Source organism: Scyliorhinus torazame, chromosome 6 (genome assembly GCF_047496885.1).
Source record: "Scyliorhinus torazame isolate Kashiwa2021f chromosome 6, sScyTor2.1, whole genome shotgun sequence".
NCBI classification, from domain to species: Eukaryota; Metazoa; Chordata; class Chondrichthyes; order Carcharhiniformes; family Scyliorhinidae; genus Scyliorhinus; species Scyliorhinus torazame.
Window position 1 is genome coordinate 192,396,861 of NC_092712.1, and position 17,910 is coordinate 192,414,770.

At 48.3% G+C, this 17,910-nt stretch overlaps 1 protein-coding gene across 1 annotated transcript in view; it reads left to right on the forward strand.

The window, feature by feature from the left end:
• The window catches only part of LOC140425199 (uncharacterized), a 385,575-nt gene that overhangs the window by 255,504 nt on the left and 112,161 nt on the right, over nucleotides 1-17,910 (forward strand). The gene's annotated exons all lie outside the window — the stretch shown is intronic.

Sequence of the window (17,910 nt, forward strand, 5' to 3'; positions counted from 1 at the left end):
TGTTAAACAGTTAATGATTCAATACAATAGTGTTGCACTATTTCAAGTGTTGGTGACCTGTATGTGTTCCACGGATCCAGAACACCCAACACAACATGAGTTGAGGGATATTAGCACTTCTTAGAACTACCTGCAAGTGATCTACCTTCCGCCAGCATTCCGTCATCCTGCAACATGGACAACATCAGCTCGCCGCCGCCGCTCCGCATCGCCAGCAACCTAGGGGCCAACTGGAAGATATTCAAACAGCGCTTCCAGCTCTTCCTTGAGGCCGCAGACAGGGAGGACACCTCGGATACCAGGAAGATTGCTCTCCTCCTCTCCACGGCCGGAGACCATGGCGTCAACATTTTCAATTCTCTCACCTTTGCGGATGATGAAGATAAAACAAAGTTCAAGACGGTCCTCCTCAAGTTTGACACTCACTGCAGCGTAGAGGTGAATGAAAGTTTTGAGCGCTACGTGTTCCAACAGCGTTTGCAGGGTAAGGATGAACCTTCCCAATCCTTTCTCACGCACCTCCGCATCCTTGCGCAGTCTTGCAGCAACGGGCCCATCTCCGACTCCATGATATGCGACCAGATCATTTTCGGTGTTCAGTCGGGCCTCCGACGACAGCAGCTCCTCAAAGTAAAGCAGCTCACCATAGCGACCGCCATTGAGACCTGTGTCTTACACGAATACGCCACGAGTCGGTATTCCCACATCCAAGCGGCTGAAATGGTGCGGCAAGGTCTCCACAAGGCGGACGGGTCCATTTGATTGAGCAACTCCAGGGCCTCAGCCTGGATGAGGGCGGCCATTTCGGCACTTTTCGCGGACTCCCGTGCTTGTGCGCACCAAACGAGGGGACGGCGACGTCGAAGAACGGAATGCGCAGGTGCGCACCACGCACGACCGCACCACACATGTGCGGTGGTGCAGCGTACGTGCTGACGCTACGACGTGAAGCAACTGTGGCTCCGACCATTTAAAACGGCAATGCTCTGCCAAATCTCGACAATGCCTACGATGTGGCAGACCTGGTCACTATGCTGCCTTCTGCCGAGCAGCTCAGCCTGCCAATTCATATCGCTTCAGCCAGCCTCGCAGGAATGTCCGGGCAATTCAACCCACGGTCACCGAGTCCGATGCGGACCTCCCACACAGCAGTGACACCGAGGACCCGAAGGCACCTTTTTGAGTCGGTGTCGTGACAAAAAACAGGCTGTCCTCGAAGCAAAGACACCAGCCGCTGTCGGTATACAGCATCGATCCAGATGATGAGTGGTGTGCCACCCTGACGGTCAACCGGTCCCAAATACGATTCTGCCTGGATACTGGTGCCTCCGCCAATCTCATTGCGCGGTCTGACTTCCAAAGCCTTCGTGTCAAACCAGCCATCCTTCCATCAGCCTGCCAGCTATTGGATTTTAATGGCAATGTCATTCCTGCCAGCGGTTCGTGCCAACTTGAAGTGACGAACAGGTCTCGCAAAGCCATCCTTCCTTTTGAAATTGTGGGCTCCTCGAAAGACTCCCTGCTTGGCGCGCAGGCATGCAAACTGTTGAACCTAGTTCAGAGAGTTCACTCTCTCTCTCCTGATGACACGTCTGCCATTCAGGACACTGGCTTCAGTGCGCAACTCGATGCCATCATTGACCAGCACCACGATGTCTTCGAAGACATGGGAATGCTCCCATATACCTACAAGATCGTATTGAAACAGAACCCCATGCCTGTGGTTCACGCACCTCGCAGGGTCCCAGCACCCCTTAAGGACCGCCTCAAGCAGCAGCTGCAGGACCTCGGGACCAAGGAGTGATTTCCAGAGTCACGGAACCGACCGACTGGGTCAGTTCCATGGTATGTGTAAAAAAGCCTTCCGGCGAGTTGAGAATTTGCATTGATCCCAAGGATCTAAATCGCAATATCATGAGGGAGCATTGTCCAATTCCCAAGCGCGAAGAGCTCACATGCGAGATGGCTCGCGCCAAGCTCTTCCCCAAACTCAATGCCTCAAAAGGGTTCTGGCAAATCCAGCTCGACAAATCCAGCAGGAAACTGTGTACATTCAATACCCGCTTTGGCAGATATTGTTACAACAGGATGCCGTTTGGGATCATCTCTGCTTCAGAAGTGTTCCATCATTTGTTCCATGATTCTATGGAAGGCATTGAAGGTGTTTGCGTCTACAGTGTGGATGAGCAGAGAGATCTCGGTGTCCATGTACATACATCCCTGAAAGTTGCCACCCAGGTTGAGAAGGTTGTTAAGAAGGCGTACCACGGTGTTAGCTTTTATTGGTAGAGGGATTGAGTTTCAGCTGTGTTAGCTTTTATTGGTAGAGGGATTGAGTTTCGGAGCCATGAGGTCATGTTGCAGCTGTACAAAACTCTGGTGCGGCCGCATATGGAATTTTGCGTGCAATTCTGGTCGCCGCATTATAGGAAGGATGTGGAAGCATTGGAAAGGGTGCAGAGGAGATTTACCAGAATGTTGCCTGGTATGGAGGGAAGATCTTATGAGGAAAGGCTGAGGGACTTGAGGCTGTTTTTGTTAGAGAGAAGAAGGTTAAGAGGTGACTTAATTTTGGCATACAAGATGATCAGAGGATTGGATAGGGTGGACAGTGAGAGCCTTTTTCCTCGGATGGTGATGTCTAGCACGAGGGGACATAGCTTTAAATTGAGGGGAGATAGATATAGGACAGATGTCAGAGGTAGGTTCTTTACTCAGAGAGTAGTAAGGGCGTGGAATGCCCTGCCTGCAACAGTAGTGGGTTCGCCAACACTAAGGGCATTCAAATGGTCGTTGGATAGACATATGGACGATAAGGGAATAGTGTAGATGGGCTTTAGAGTGGTTTCACAGGTCGGCGCAACATCGAGGGCCGAAGGGCCTGTACTGCGCTGTAATGTTCTACGTTCTATGTCGACGACATAATAATTTGGTCCACCATCCGGCAGGAGCATGTCAGTCGCCTCCAGCGCGTGTTCAAACGCATACGTGAGCAGGGCCTATGCCTCAACAGGGTCAAATGCTCTTTTGGTCAGACGGAACTCAAGTTCCTCGGGGACCACATCTCCCAGTTGGGTGTGCGGCCGGATATGGACAAGGTGGCTGCTGTCACAGCCATGAAAACGCCAGAGGACAAGAAGGCGGTCCTCCGATTTCTGGGCATGGTCAACTTTTTAGGGAAGTTCATCCCTAACCTCGCCCCTCATACCACGGCTCTCAGGAACTTGGTCAGGAAGACGACAGACTTCCAATGGCTCCCTGCCCACGAGCGTGAATGGAGACAACTCAAAACCAAACTCACCACGACGCTGGCCTTAGCTTTCTTTGATCCAGCAAAAGAGACCAAAATTTCGACCGATGCCAGCCAATCTGGCATTGGGTAGTGCTCCTGCAACGCGATGAGGCCTCATCATGAGCCCCCGTTGCATATGCGTCACGCGCCATGACCCCCACGGAACAGCGCTAAGCGCAGATAGAAAAGGAGTGCCTGGGCCTTCTGACTGGTGTGGTTAAGTTTCACGATTATGTGTACGGACTTCCTCAATTCACAATCGAGTCCGACCATCGGCCACTGGTCAATGTAATACAGAAAGACTTGAACGACATGACGCCTCGCCTCCAGCGTATTCTTCTCAAGCTCCAGCGATACGGCTTCCAGCTGGTATACACCCCAGGCAAAGACCTCATCATTGCCGCCACTCTCTCCAGGGCAGTCAACACTCCGTGTGATAGAGAATAGTCCAGGAAGTAGAATCCAGTGGGATTCGTCTGCCAGGTTGGTGCCCATGTGGCCTTCGTGGCCTCCAATCTACCTGCCATGGATGAACGCCTCGTCCAAATTCGCCGCGGGACGGCGGCTGACCCTTTGCTACAGCGTGTCATGCGCCACCTAACAGACGGGTGGCTCAAGGGTCAATGCCCTCAGTTCTATAACGTCAGAGATGATCTGGCGGTAGTAGACGGGGTTCTTCTGAAACTGGACCGCATTGTCATCCCGCATAGCATGCGCCAGCTTGTCCTGGAACAACTACACGAGGGCCATCTTGGCGCGGAAAAGTGCCGCCGACGGACCCGAGAGGCAGTGTACTCGCCCGGCATTAATTACGACATAGCCAACACAGTGCTCAACTGCCCCACTTGTCGGCACTTCCAGCCGGCCCAACCACGTGAGACCCTGCATCCCCATGAGTTGGTCACGTCACCTTGGACCAAGGTGGGCATCGACTGTTCCACGTGCTGGGTAGACACTATGTCCTGGTTGTGGACTACTTTTCAAATAACCCAGAGGTGATACGGTTGCACGACATCACATCGTCTGCAGTCATCCGTGCCTGAAAGGACACCTTTGCTCGACACGGTATCCTACTCACAGTGAAGTCGGACAATGGCCCCTGGTTCGCAAGCCAGGAATGGTCCAACTTTGCCAGGCGGTACAATTTTGCACATGTGACATCCAGTCCCCTGTACCCCCAATCCAACGGCAAAGCGGAGAAGGGCATCCACATAGTCAAACGGTTCCTCTGCCGATGCTGGGTCCAACTTCTACCTCGCTTTGCTGGCCTATCGCTCCGCCCCACTGTCCACTGGCCTGTCGCCAGCCCAGCTGCTCATGGGTCGCACCTTGAGGACGACGGTGCCGTCCATTCATGTCTCAGACCTCGACCATGTTCCGGTCCTTCGACGGATGCAGCTGTCTCGTGCACAGCACAAGGCGGCTCATGACTCCCGTGTAGCTGATCTCCCTGCTCTGGCTCCAGATAACAACGTCCGCATCCATCTTCCGGATTGTGGCTGGTCTGCAACCGCTGTGGTCCTTCGGCAGGTGGCCCCCTGCTCGTTCCTGGTTCGTCTACCGGATGGCTCCATTCTGCGCCGCAATCGATGTGCCCTTCGTCTCGTTCCGCGCTCGCTACAGGATCCTCCACTGTCGCCTCGTCCTCCTGCTGACCCTGCCATGGACTATGCAGAGATCCCGGTCACTCTGCATCCTCCTCACTCTGACGCAGTCCAGCCTGCTCCTCAGCCGGCGGCTCCCGACCCACCCTTGAGGCGGTCAACCAGAATTCGTCGGCCATCTCAGAGACTTAATTTGTGAACTTTGAGGACTTATGGACTTTCTGATTTGTTCTGTTCTTCCGTTTAATCGTTCACGTGATTTCTGTTCATCTCGTTATTCTTGTTGCATACTGCTTTTCTGCACCAGGCACCTTCCCATGTAAATAGCTTAGTTCTCATGTACATAGTACTGTAAATATTTCGCACACACGTAGTCAGGGATATTCTCACCATACACTATTTATTGCCACACAGGTACATTTTTTATAAAAAGGGGGATGTCATAATATACACCAGTATATCATGGTGCAGACACACACTGATGGACACACAGTGGGACCAATCAACACACACAACACTGCAACCAATCACCAGTTAGAGTACACATACTATAAAGACAGGGGGCATCAGAGTTCCCGTTCATTCGAGTTGCAGTTAGCTAGGAGGACAGAGCTCAAAGCCTGCAACACAGACATTCACCATGTGCTGAGTGCATCGACTGGTCAGGACAAGGCAAAGGTCTTTAGTTAAAGCGAGTGTTGTGTTAACACACAGTTAGAGTATGTTAAACAGTTAATGATTCAATAAAATAGTGTTGCACTATTTCAAGTGTTGGTGACCTGTATGTGTTCCACGGATCCAGAACACCCAACACAACAATAATGGCCAAAATTCTCTGATCGATGGGATTTACTTTTCCTGCCAATGGCGCACCCCCATCAGCAGGTTTCCCGGTGGCATGGGGTGGTTTCAATGGGAAATCCCATTGAGAAGTGGCGGGAGTATAGAATCCCAACGCCAGTGAATGACACACTGCCAAGAAACACGTAGCTGGGGAATTGGAACATCCTGCCCCATGACTAAATTTGTAAACGGCTGCAATTTGCATCAACAAGAATAAGTTGTGTTAGCCAGCTAGATAAACTCAGAATACGGTAGTCCACTATTTGCCTGATGTATTTAGCTATCATCTAACACTACCTCATTGGAATCACACTTCCAGTGGACTAATGTTGCTAACTTTGGTTGGCTCTTAATTCGTTGCCCGTTGGGTCTTTACTGGGTCTTTACTGAATTTGCTCTGTTTTTATAACCTTTGCTCTAGAGTTCACCTTTACAATTTGTCACCATGTGTGACTCCCTCATTTTTTTTTTTAACCTGAATATTCAGGACAAGACACACTTAAAAATACTGAAACAGTGCGAGCCATCTCGCAGGCTGTGCGATTTACCATCCAAATGTTTGAGGATGTAAATAGCATAGGGATGGCATCCTAAGGGTTGCCGGAAAACAAAACAAAACATTTGGAACCAAGAGTGCCGGAATGAGGTGCGTATGGGCCGCGACGGGTAAGAATTGGATGGAATCCCCGGGGAGGACGGTGACCAATGCCGTGTGTGCTCTACCCGAGCGTAGGTGACCAGAGGGGGGGTCCTCAGGCAGGGCGCAGACCAATGCCGTTTCTCCACTGCCTGAGCAACCGGCAAGAACGGGCAAGCAATGTAGTCATCGTGGGGGGTTGCCGTATTGGTTCCACCTTCGAACCAGAAGAGCAGTTATGAACGGGGGCTGGCAAGCTCTCAGCGGTTTCTGCCGATGAGCGTGCTGGTAAGTTTTCATAGGTTTCCGCCGACAAATAAGGCGTGGGGCCGTGGAAAAAAAATTCCGATCTTACATACAACACATAACAATAACAGTAACAAACAAACATTGAACAACATGCTGCACGTTTCATCAGAAAGGACACCATTTCTCCCAAGCGGTTCCTTTTTCAAACATCATCTGGACACCTCAGTTATCAGTTGCAAACAGGGTACTCGCTTTGGGAGTCAGACTCAAAGTCGTTCTCTTCTCCCTGGTGCCAAACTCTTGAACGTATAAGGGCTGATAGGGCTGCGTGGTGCAATTTGGGGTCCATCTCGTCGTTCCGGACGAGCCTGTATGAATCATTGCGGTGCCAAAAGGTAGTGTCTAGTTCTGTGGGGACGGAATCGTCATCGTATTTGAGTGACGGAATCACTCGAATCGTGGTCAGAATCGCTGGGTGTTCCTCTTGTTGCCTGGGGATAGTAGGGAGGCGTGCTGTGGCTATTGTCTGAGTCACAGTCACTGTCGCTGCTGTTGCTGTCTGTGGCCGTTCTGGGGCGGAGTCTAGAGGTCGGGGGTGGAGTCGAGGGCGAATCCGTGGATGTGGTGGGCGTGTTGGGGGAGGGTAGGGATACATTGGGTGTGGGCGGGGTGGGGTCTGCTGCGTCGAGCATGACATGGTGTGCATGATTGGACTGTGGGCCATATGCCTTAAGCTGGTTAATATGGAACCACGCAGTCTTTCCGTTGGGGTACTTAATTTTATAAACGGAGGGGCTTACTTTGTCCGCAATGGAGTACGGACCCGAATACTTAGGTGACAGGAATGTGCTGGGGTTGTAAATTGAGAGCATGACCTGCTGTCCTACCTCAAAGGCAGTCGCATGCACTGTCTTGTCGAAACAGGCCTTGCTCTGTTTCTTCCTTGTGCCTAATCTTACTGCGGCTGCTAGCTGAGCCGTTGTTACATTCTCCACTAGTTGTTTTACTGCGTTCTCGTGTATGAGGGCCGTCACTTCGGGGCTGGTCAAGTCCAATCCGAATAAAAATTCTGTGCCTTTCATGGGGCGTCCGGTCATGAGAGTGTGTGGGGTGTAACCTGTCGATGTTGAAATAGTATTTCTCAAAAACTGTCCGGATTGTTCAGGGCACAGATAAGGCCATTCTCAACGTAGTGCGTTATATCTTCTTTTAAACTTGGCCACGAACAGAGCTGCCTGAGGTGGGCTGTAGTGGGATCAATTCCCTGATGTCCATGACTGTCATGGAATAAACAAATAAGTTGATTCCTGTCCTGGTCAGGAACCACATAAAGGGTATCTTTTAACACCACACCGTCATGTGTGGTCAGTGCATTTTTAAACCTATCATAGGGTGCTGTAAATTGTCCTTTTAAAATCTCCCTGAGATTGCTATCCTGATTTTGGACCTGCACTAAAGCCTCGATATTTGTCTGCGAGACCTGAACTGCATTCACTGGTGCGCTTTCGGGGGGTGTCCAAAAATATCCATGCCTGGAACCTGCTTTTGCCAGTGCGTCGGCTTTTACATTTCCAGGGGGGGAGGAAACTGCGAACTTTAACAATACCAAAGGTCCTGTCCTGTGCTTTCTCTAAAATGTGGCGGAGCAATGTGGCTGAAGGGAGGGGGTTTTCCGTCTGCGGAAACAAATCCTCTTGCTTTCCACAGGGGTAGGAATTCTGTAAGGCTGTTGCAGACATAGAGGCTGTCCGAGTATATGTCTGCTGGGCTGGGGAAGGAATCTGGGTGATCTGTGATATACGCAACGGCTGCTAGTTCTGCCGCCTGCGCACCTAAGTGGCCTGGTAGCTTTAAGGAGATCTCTTCTAAGGCACGTCCCTGCGCATCCTCGACATATATGCTGCATCCTGTAATGCGCTTCCCTTCTAATACAGTGGAAGAACCATCCACATATATCATTAAGGGTTCGCACGTGTCTGTGTGCTGGCGGCTCTGGGGTGAACTGCCTATCTTTCTGGGGGGTGTTTTTTCAATAAAGGGGCCTGTGTTGTGGTGCGGTGAGATGATTTCACATTCATGGGCGGTGCCTGGATACTGAAGTTTGTCGGCTAGGAAAGTGTGGGTCTTTTTAACAGTGATGTCCCGTCCCTGCAAAAGAAGGGTCCATCTTCCTGCTCTAATTTGGCTAACTGTACCGTCCTTAAGTCGTCCGTCAAGTAAAAGTTGGGTGGGGGTGTGTTCTGTGAGGATTGTGATGGGGTTTAGTCCGGCTATGTAGGAAAAATACTGAACTGCCCAGAAAACTGCGAGCAGGTGCCTTTCACAGGCCGAAAATCCCTGCTCCACAGGATCTAAAAGTCTGGAGGCATAAGCCACGGGTCTTAACTGTTCGTGCCGTTCCTGGAGGAGCACGGCAGAAAGGGTGCGGTCAGTGCTAGCTATGCCAATAGCGTAGGGGGAAAGCAGGTCTGAAACTTGTAGTGCGGGGGCTGCAATGAGGACTCTTTTCAAATCATCGACAGCATCTGTATGCTGCGGAAGCCATTACCAAGGGGCTCCTTTCTTTCGGAGTTCTGAGAGGGATGCTGCCTTGCTGGCGAAACCGTCAATATGGTTTCGGCAGTAGCCAACCAGTCCTAAAAACGACCGGAGGGCTGAAACATTCTGGGGAAGGGGCAATTTGGCAATCGAGTCAATTCTTTTGTGCTCGATCTCGCGTTTACCGTGCGTGATAATCGTACCTAAATATATCACCTTGTTTTCCAAAATCTGGGCCTTTTCGGGGTTTACTTTACAACCAATCTGTTGTAGGAGCTCCAGAAGTTCGGACAGAAGCTCGATGTGCTCTGCCTTGGTGTCTGTCTGCAGTAATTGGTCATCCACATACTGGACCAGACATTCGGGGCGAGAAAATTTTGATAATCCATTTGCCAGCTGTCGGTGGAAAATGGAGGGGGAGTTGTGGAATCCTTGTGGAATGCATGTCCATGTGTACTGCTGACTTTTAAAAGTGAAGGCAAATTTGTATTGGCACGCTTTTGCCAATGGAATGGACCAGAATCCGTTACTGGCGTCCAAAACCGTAAAATATTGTGAGTTGAGTCCCTGCTTGAGCATGGTCTCGGGACTTGTGGCTAACGTGGGGGCTGCTGCGGGGGTGACTTTGTTGAGTTCCTGGTAATCGATGGTCAGTTGCCATGATCCATCGGGCTTTCTCACTGGCCAAATCGGGGCATTATTAGTGGAGGCTACTGATCTGAGTACGACCTGCTCTAATAAGCTGTCGATCACTTTTGAGATTTCTCCTTCTGCCTCTTGGGGAAATCCGTATTGCTTTTGGGGTCTAGGATCAGGTCCTGTGATTTGAACGGAACCAGTCATCTGGCCACAGTTGTGTTTGTGGGTTGCGAATGCTGTCCTGTGCTTCCGCAGAACTGCCCAAATCTCCTTGTCTGTGCTAATCGTGGTGGGGTCAAACCAAAATTCGCCGACTGCGCTAATCTTGTTTGCGTATTCACCTATTGTGAGCATTGCGGGGGCTCTTATGGATTTCGCCATTTTCCAGATACACTGGTTGACTGGATCAAAGGACAGGTTGTGGGAATTCATAAAATCGATGCCCAAAATGTGTTCTGCTGCGTGAGGCAGGTCGACTAAGACTATGGGGTGCTTGGTGGTGATGTTGCTGATTTGAATGGGTACAGGGGCGGTGATGTGTCCCTGTTGTGAGTGGCCTGTGAAACCGCTGAGGGTGATTGTGGCTGTAGTGGGCCACGTGTCTTTCTGGAATATGGTGGAGCAATTTATTGTGGTGCGGGACCCTCCTGTGTCCCAGAGAAATTCGATGGGCTGTCCCCTTACTTTTGCTGCAACTACCGGTCGGCCGGACCTATCCCAAAGGGTGTCACAGACCCAGGTGGGGAAGCCCGAACACCGTCAGTCAGTTCCGTTCAGGTCTGTCTGGTCTGAACGGGTGCTCACACTATGTATGTGCTCTATCCTATTCTTATTCAGAGTGCCTGTCTGCTGGGCTCTCTGTGGCTTTTGTGGGGCATTGCATTCTCATGCAAAGTGTCCTAATTGTCCACAGTTGTAACACTCCTGTGGTTTCTGTGGGGGGCTGTTCCTTCCTTCGTTTACCCATGCAGGGTTCTGGTGCGTCTTAACTGTGTGGATATCTGCCTCTGCCTGCTGTTCTTCGGGTTTCTTAATTACGGGTTTGTTTTGGACAGATTGCTCCCAGGAGCGGGACAATCTTTTTAAAACCCATTTCTCATTGTGGGCTTTCTCTGAGGGGTCATAGTTGGTACAGGCTTTTTGTCCTGCCTCTGTGGCATGGGAGATAAGGGTGCGGGTCCATTTGGCCATACCACCTTGGGACAAATGGGCGTGGTCTAAATTGCCAAAAACAGCTGTAAAATGAATCCACAGGCGTCCAGCAAACGCTGTGGGGTGTTCTGTCTTTTTCTGCCTGCATTTATTCAGGCCTTCTACGGGGTCACCTCTGTTGTAGCCGATCGCGTCTAGGATCGCTGTGTGCATTTCTGCAAGGGTGCCTCCTCCTACATCCTGTGGGTCGGGAGGGGCTGGTACGACTCAAAACTGTGAGCTTCACTTGCTCATGCTCGTCCAGGCCGTACATGATCGCCTGCTGCTTTACTCTGGCAAAGAAGTGGTGGGGGTCTGAGGTAGGGAGGAACGGTGTGATTTTCTCGCACGCGTCCCGTAATTGGGTCACGGTTAAGGGGGTCGTGTACAGGAATTCCGTGTCTCCTTCCGGCGTTGGGTGGTTACTGGGTTCATTGGTGCCTGAACGATCTGCTCTGTGGGGGGTTGGGGCGCTTTTCTTTTCGAAGGCTTTCCTTGCGCACATGTTCCCTGAACATATCTATGCGCGGTCTCATTTAATTCTTCCCAATCCGGGCCGTCTTCTGCATTTAACTAGGATCCAAGGGTGCTCCAGAATCCATTCTGAACTGAAAGCAAAGACTGCAGTTCTGCAATCTGCTTCCGGCACTTTGCGTGATCTAGTGAGCTCTGTCTCTGCTCCGTGGTGGCAGCATGGAGTGCTCGTAATGCTGCTTCCAGGTCACTACATTGCCTTTGCAATGCATCTACCTGTTTCTCTATTTCCTCTCTTACCAGGACTGCACGTTGCGTGTCTTGATAGGCCTTTTCGTACTGTGTCTGGAAGCTGCTTAGGTGCGCCAGACAAGACTGGTGTGCCCCCTTGGCATCATCCACCTCTCCGTCCTTTGCTGCTAACTTCCTTCTCAACTCTATGTTCTCTTTCTCAACCTCACTTCCATCGACCTTGCTCATTCGATGTATTCCTTCTATCTCTTTACGGAGCGTCCGAACGATCTCCTCTGTGCCTCACAATTATGCCAGACAGGACACGATTGTCATTGGCTTGCGAGCTTTCCCTAAGCTTTTCTTATGGATTTCAGACAGGTTCTCCCACCAAGTATGTCCTATACTCCCGGGACCTGTTTCCTCATTGTCACAGAATTCACTCCAAAGGGGCCATCCTTTCCCTTTGAGATATTTCCTGATCTCCACTTCCCAAACGGGACACTGACCTACTCTACTGCTGGTCGCTGCGACCACGAATTCTTCAGGGTTCATGAGGTGTTGCATTGCCTGCATTGCCATCTTTCCTCTCTAAATACTCTCTTAAAATTTGGAACGAGGGGTACTAAGGCGGTGCTGTAATTACGGGGACGGCTTTCGCTATTTTCCGGAATACAAACTCCCGACAGTTTTTCGCAACAAAAATCTATCAGTTTTACCTTATAGCCCTGTTAGTTACGCATGCATTAACACACTTCCGAATTACATGGATTGATCAGAACTGCTTGAACACTTGTGGTTTTTCTGTTCCCAATTGGATTCTAATTTAAATTTTGGGTTCTCCTGGAGTGGTTAAGCCACTTCTAAGTCAGGTCCCACCAGAGTCGCCAGTAATATGTTGCTAACTTTGGTTGGCTCTTAATTCGTTGACCGTTGGGTCTTTACTGAATTTGCTCTGTTTCTATAAACTTTGCTCTAGAGTCGCCAGGTATCTTTATGATACCGCCACGAGGTTCAAGTTCAAATACTGATCAATAACTCAACACACCAATTAATAAGATTCAAATCAAAACACATTTATTATACACAGTAAATCACTACTCATGCATAAACTCTACTTTCTAGACTATTCTCTATCACTAAAAGGCCGATACTTAGCTTCGGAATTGGCCCACCAGGTCAGGGGAACAAATGGCCTTTCGTTCGATCTGAGTCTGCAGGATTCAAAAGCTGGTATGGACTGGAAGCTAGGAGCGTCTATCTCGTAGTGTGCGTTGACTGGAGACTTACTTGGTTGATGCGGCAGCTTGGGCAGTTCACTCTCAAGGGTTGATTCGCTGCTGAGTGACCCTGCCAAGAAGACCGATTTGAATTTGGAGGCTCTACTTTATAGTCCCCAGGGGCTTCCCGCCCTTAGGGGCATACCCCGTACCTGGTTCCAAGTGATTGGACTGCGTTCCGATCACTTGGATCGATTTCTCCAATACTGGAGTTGTTCCCTGATCGCTGGGCGGTCCCTGAGTGTCCGTTGGCCTTCCTTTGTCTTGGCTCCTGCTGGCGCCAAGGAGTCTGGCTTGGCCTTATTCACCTGAAGTGTATCAATTGTGCCTGCTCATTACTGTGCAGATGGCAGCACAGTAATGAGCAGGCACAAATGATACACTTCAGGTGTAACCAGATGGCTGCTGGTTTCAGTGCTGTCTGGTTTTTGCAAGTTCCAATACACAGGATTTCTGCACTTGCTTGTTTTTGTCTGTGTTGGCTGAATTTCGCTGCAGCCTTTGTGGATCTCCATTTTAAGTCGGGAAGTGGCCAACCCAGGTGGCTACACTAACATGGAGGTATATTCAACATGGAGAAAAAATGCATGACATTGAGCAAAACTGCTGCTATAGTTGGTGGCTCCTGAAACCAAAAACCAGCTGCAACATGATTGACATCTTCTAACCAACCTACAGGGTGCTCCCAGTGAGGCAACACCGTGATTTTAAAATTCTCATCCATGTTTACAAATTCTTCAATGCCGATCTCCCTAACCCTGTAAGTTCCTCCAGCCCAAAAACACTCCAAAATTTCATAACTCTTCCAGTCTGGCCTCCTAAGCACTCCTAATTTTAATTGCTCCACTATTGGTGACTGTGGCTTCAGCTACCAAAGTCATCACTTCTGGAACTCCTCCTAAAGCTCCGTCCGCTCTGCTTCTCTTTTCCTCTTTCATCTTGTTAGATCATCCTTAAAACTAACGTCCTTGTAAGAATATCTCCTTATGTGGCTCAGTGTCATATTCTGTTTGATGACTCTCCTGTGAAACACCTTGGGACCATGTTTTGCTATGTTAAAGTTTCTATATCAATACAAATTATTGTTATTACAGCAAAACAGTTTCTATTTTGTTGCTGAAACTTGAAGCAAGGTATCTCAGAGAAGATTACACTGGAGCTCCACAGCAGAAAGTCCCAAGCATGTATATGAACGCTGTCTTCTACCACTTAGGTTCAGACTACAGAATAGAGTGAATACATGTCTGGAAGTCTGCAAGCCAAGAGAAAATATAAATGTAACAATAGGAATTTGGAGAATTAACTCCTTCCTGGGATTATTTATTTATTTATTTATATATGCAGGAAATCTTTTTAATTGACCCCTATATGTATATATATGTTGTGACCATCATTATATGTGTGAAGGTGTGAAGTTTCAGTTGGGGCGATGGATAGTTACAAGGTAGCGAGGAAGGATCTAAAGAGAGAGCTAAGACGAGCAAGGAGGGGACATGAGAAGTATTTGGCAGGAAGGATCAAGGAAAACCCAAAAGCTTTCTATAGGTATGTCAGGAATAAGCGAATGACTAGGGAAAGAGTAGGACCAGTCAAGGACAGGGATGGGAAGTTGTGTGTAGAGTCTGAAGAGATAGGCGAGATACTAAATGAATATTTTTCGTCAGTATTCACTCAGGAAAAAGATAATGTTGTGGAGGAGAATGCTGAGCTCCAGGTAAATAGATTAGATGGCTTTGAGGTACGTAGGGAAGAGGTGTTGGCAATTCTGGACAGGCTGAAAATAGATAAGTCCCCGGGACCTGATGGGATTTATCCGAGGATTCTCTGGGAGGCCAGGGATGAGATTGCTGGACCATTGGCTTTGATTTTTATGTCATCATTGGCTACAGGAATAGTGCCAGAGGACTGGAGGATAGAAAATGTGGTCCCTTTGTTCAAAAAGGGGAGCAGAGGCAACCCCGGCAACTATAGACCGGTGAGCCTCACGTCTGTAGTGGGTAAAGTCTTGGAGGGGATTATAAGAGACAAGATTTATAATCATCTAGATAGGAATAATATGATCAGGGATAGTCAGCATGGCTTTGTGAAGGGTAGGTCATGCCTCACAAACCTTATCGAGTTCTTTGAGAAGGTGACTGAACAGGTAGACGAGGGTAGAGCAGTTGATGTGGTGTATATGGATTTCAGCAAAGCGTTTGATAAGGTTCCCCACGGTAGGCTATTGCAGAAAATACGGAGGCTGGGGATTGAGGGTGATTTAGAGATGTGGATCAGAAATTGGCTAGCTGAAAGAAGACAGAGGGTGGTGGTTGATGGGAAATGTTCAGAATGGAGTTCAGTCACAAGTGGAGTACCACAAGGATCTGTTCTGGGGCCGTTGCTGTTTGTCATTTTTATCAATGACCTAGAGGAAGGCGCAGAAGGGTGGGTGAGTAAATTTGCAGACGATACTAAAGTCGGTGGTGTTGTCGATAGTGTGGAAGGAAGTAGCAGGTTACAGAGGGATATAGATAAGCTGCAGAGCTGGGCTGAGAGGTGGCAAATGGAGTTTAATGTAGAGAAGTGTGAGGTGATTCACTTTGGAAGGAATAACAGGAATGTGGAATATTTGGCTAATGGAAAAGTTCTTGAAAGTGTGGATGAGCAGAGGGATCTAGGTGTCCATGTACATAGATCCCTGAAAGTTGCCACCCAGGTTGATAGGGTGGTGAAGAAGGCCTATGGAGTGTTGGCCTTTATTGGTAAAGGGATTGAGTTCCGGAGTCAGGAGGTCATGTTGCAGCTGTACAGAGCTCTGGTACGGCCGCATTTGGAGTATTGCGTACAGTTCTGGTCACCGCATTATAAGAAGGACGTGGAGGCTTTGGAGCGGGTGCAGAGGAGATTTACCAGGATGTTGCCTGGTATGGAGGGAAAATCTTATGAGGAAAGGCTGATGGACTTGAGGTTGTTTTCGTTGGAGAAAAGAAGGTTAAGAGGAGACTTAATAGAGGCATACAAAATGATCAGGGGGTTGGATAGGGTGGACAGTGAGAGCCTTCTACCGCGGATGGAAATGGCTGGCACGAGGGGACATAGCTTTAAACTGAGGGGTAATAGATATAGGACAGAGGTCAGAGGTAGGTTCTTTACGCAAAGAGTAGTGAGGCCATGGAATGCCCTACCTGCTACAGTAGTGAACTCGCCAACATTGAGGGCATTTAAAAGTTTATTGGATAAACATATGGATGATAATGGTATAGTGTAGGTTAGATGGCTTTTGTTTCGGTGCAACATCGTGGGCCGAAGGGCCTGTACTGCGCTGTATTGTTCTATGTTCTATGTTCTATGTTCTACATGCACACCTCATGACACAAAGGTACTCATGGTCGTCACAGCCATTTCAAAATAGGTAACAAAACTGGTTGGAAAAAACCTGATTAAATTGACTTTCCAAACCCCCCAAAAAACCTCAAAAGGAAATTAAGTTTTGTTTGCTTCATGCGAATGACCTGTGAGTTTGTCAACTTAAGGTGCAATTCAAGTGAGCTAAACTGGTCAATGTTTGTTTTCCCCATTCTCGGCATCTGCATCACACTCCATCTGGTGGCTCAGCCGGAATTAACAAGGGCACCATCATCTCAGCAGATTTCAGGTCAGTACACAAGAACCACTTGGGCATCCACGATTTTCGTTGTCAGAAGACCACGCAGCTTTTGTGCTCTAAAACAAGCCAAATGGCTTTGATTTACACTACAATAATCTCAGGTTCACATTAAATTACCAATAATATCCTTTAAAACATAATTAACTTTAAGATTTAGAAGTATTAATTTGTAACGGCAGCACCTTGCAAACATAAAGATTCATCAATTAAGCACAACCAAAAAAGTAACCACAATCATGTTGCTCCCATTGTAGGCACTTTGATTTTTCCTATTATTTCCATGTAAAGTTCTGTCGCATTTTATGAACAAATTAGAAGACAGCTGTAATTATGATTGCTTTAGGGCTACAAGAAATGTTTCGTTCAAGAGGATCAGGGTTGTTATTAAAGGTGCCAGGGCTTTATCCTGTTGTTTAAATGTACCTGTTTTTACATGTTCAGTTTTGCTGAAAAACACCTGCACAGTCTTGTGGGGCATCGTCTTGTCAACCAGTGCCTTCCCAAAATGTTTCATTCAGATCATGCCAGTAAGACCACAACTGGCAATCCTGTGAAGTGATTAAGCTCATTCACTCATCTGTTGTGGCGCCAGCTTGCTAGGTGCACAATTCTTTATAGGAACAGAGCAGTCATGTGACAGGTCTAACCGGAGATTCCAGATGCTAATCATTATGGTTACTATAAATTATCTTTGAATTTTAGCCAAAGGCTAGTGACATTGATTTGCAACAAGAGTATATTTTTTTTATTTGCCCTGGTTAACCTCAGCAATAGATTGCGTAAGAAAAAAAGCTCTCCCTGTTTTATATTTTCTTCAAACAATATTTCTTTGAAGCTTGATTTACATGCTCCATACTCAACTTATAATGTAGTGTGCAGCAGGCGGTACACACCCATTTCACATCCAATTTATTCTACCAGTGGTGGTTGTGTAACTTTTATATCTCCTGGCGGCAACAACACTGTGGGTGCTAGCATCTGCATTATGCAAATATGAATCATTGGTTTGGAAGAGCTCCTTGCCTCGAAAATTGAGTTCTGTCACTTACCCCTCAAAAGTCAAACAAATGAGCGAATTGCAATTAACACCAATAGATAAATGATACTAAAGCTACTGATGTGTTGTAACAATTACCTTTAATAGCACAGACTCAACAATTCAGGTGTTCGTTCATGTTTTTTTTCTAATGTATTGGGGTGGGAAGTCAGCAGATCGCCCACGTCTAAATAATGTATCAGAAAGAAAGAAGAAATGCTTACATTTCTAGTGCATTCCACAATTTCAG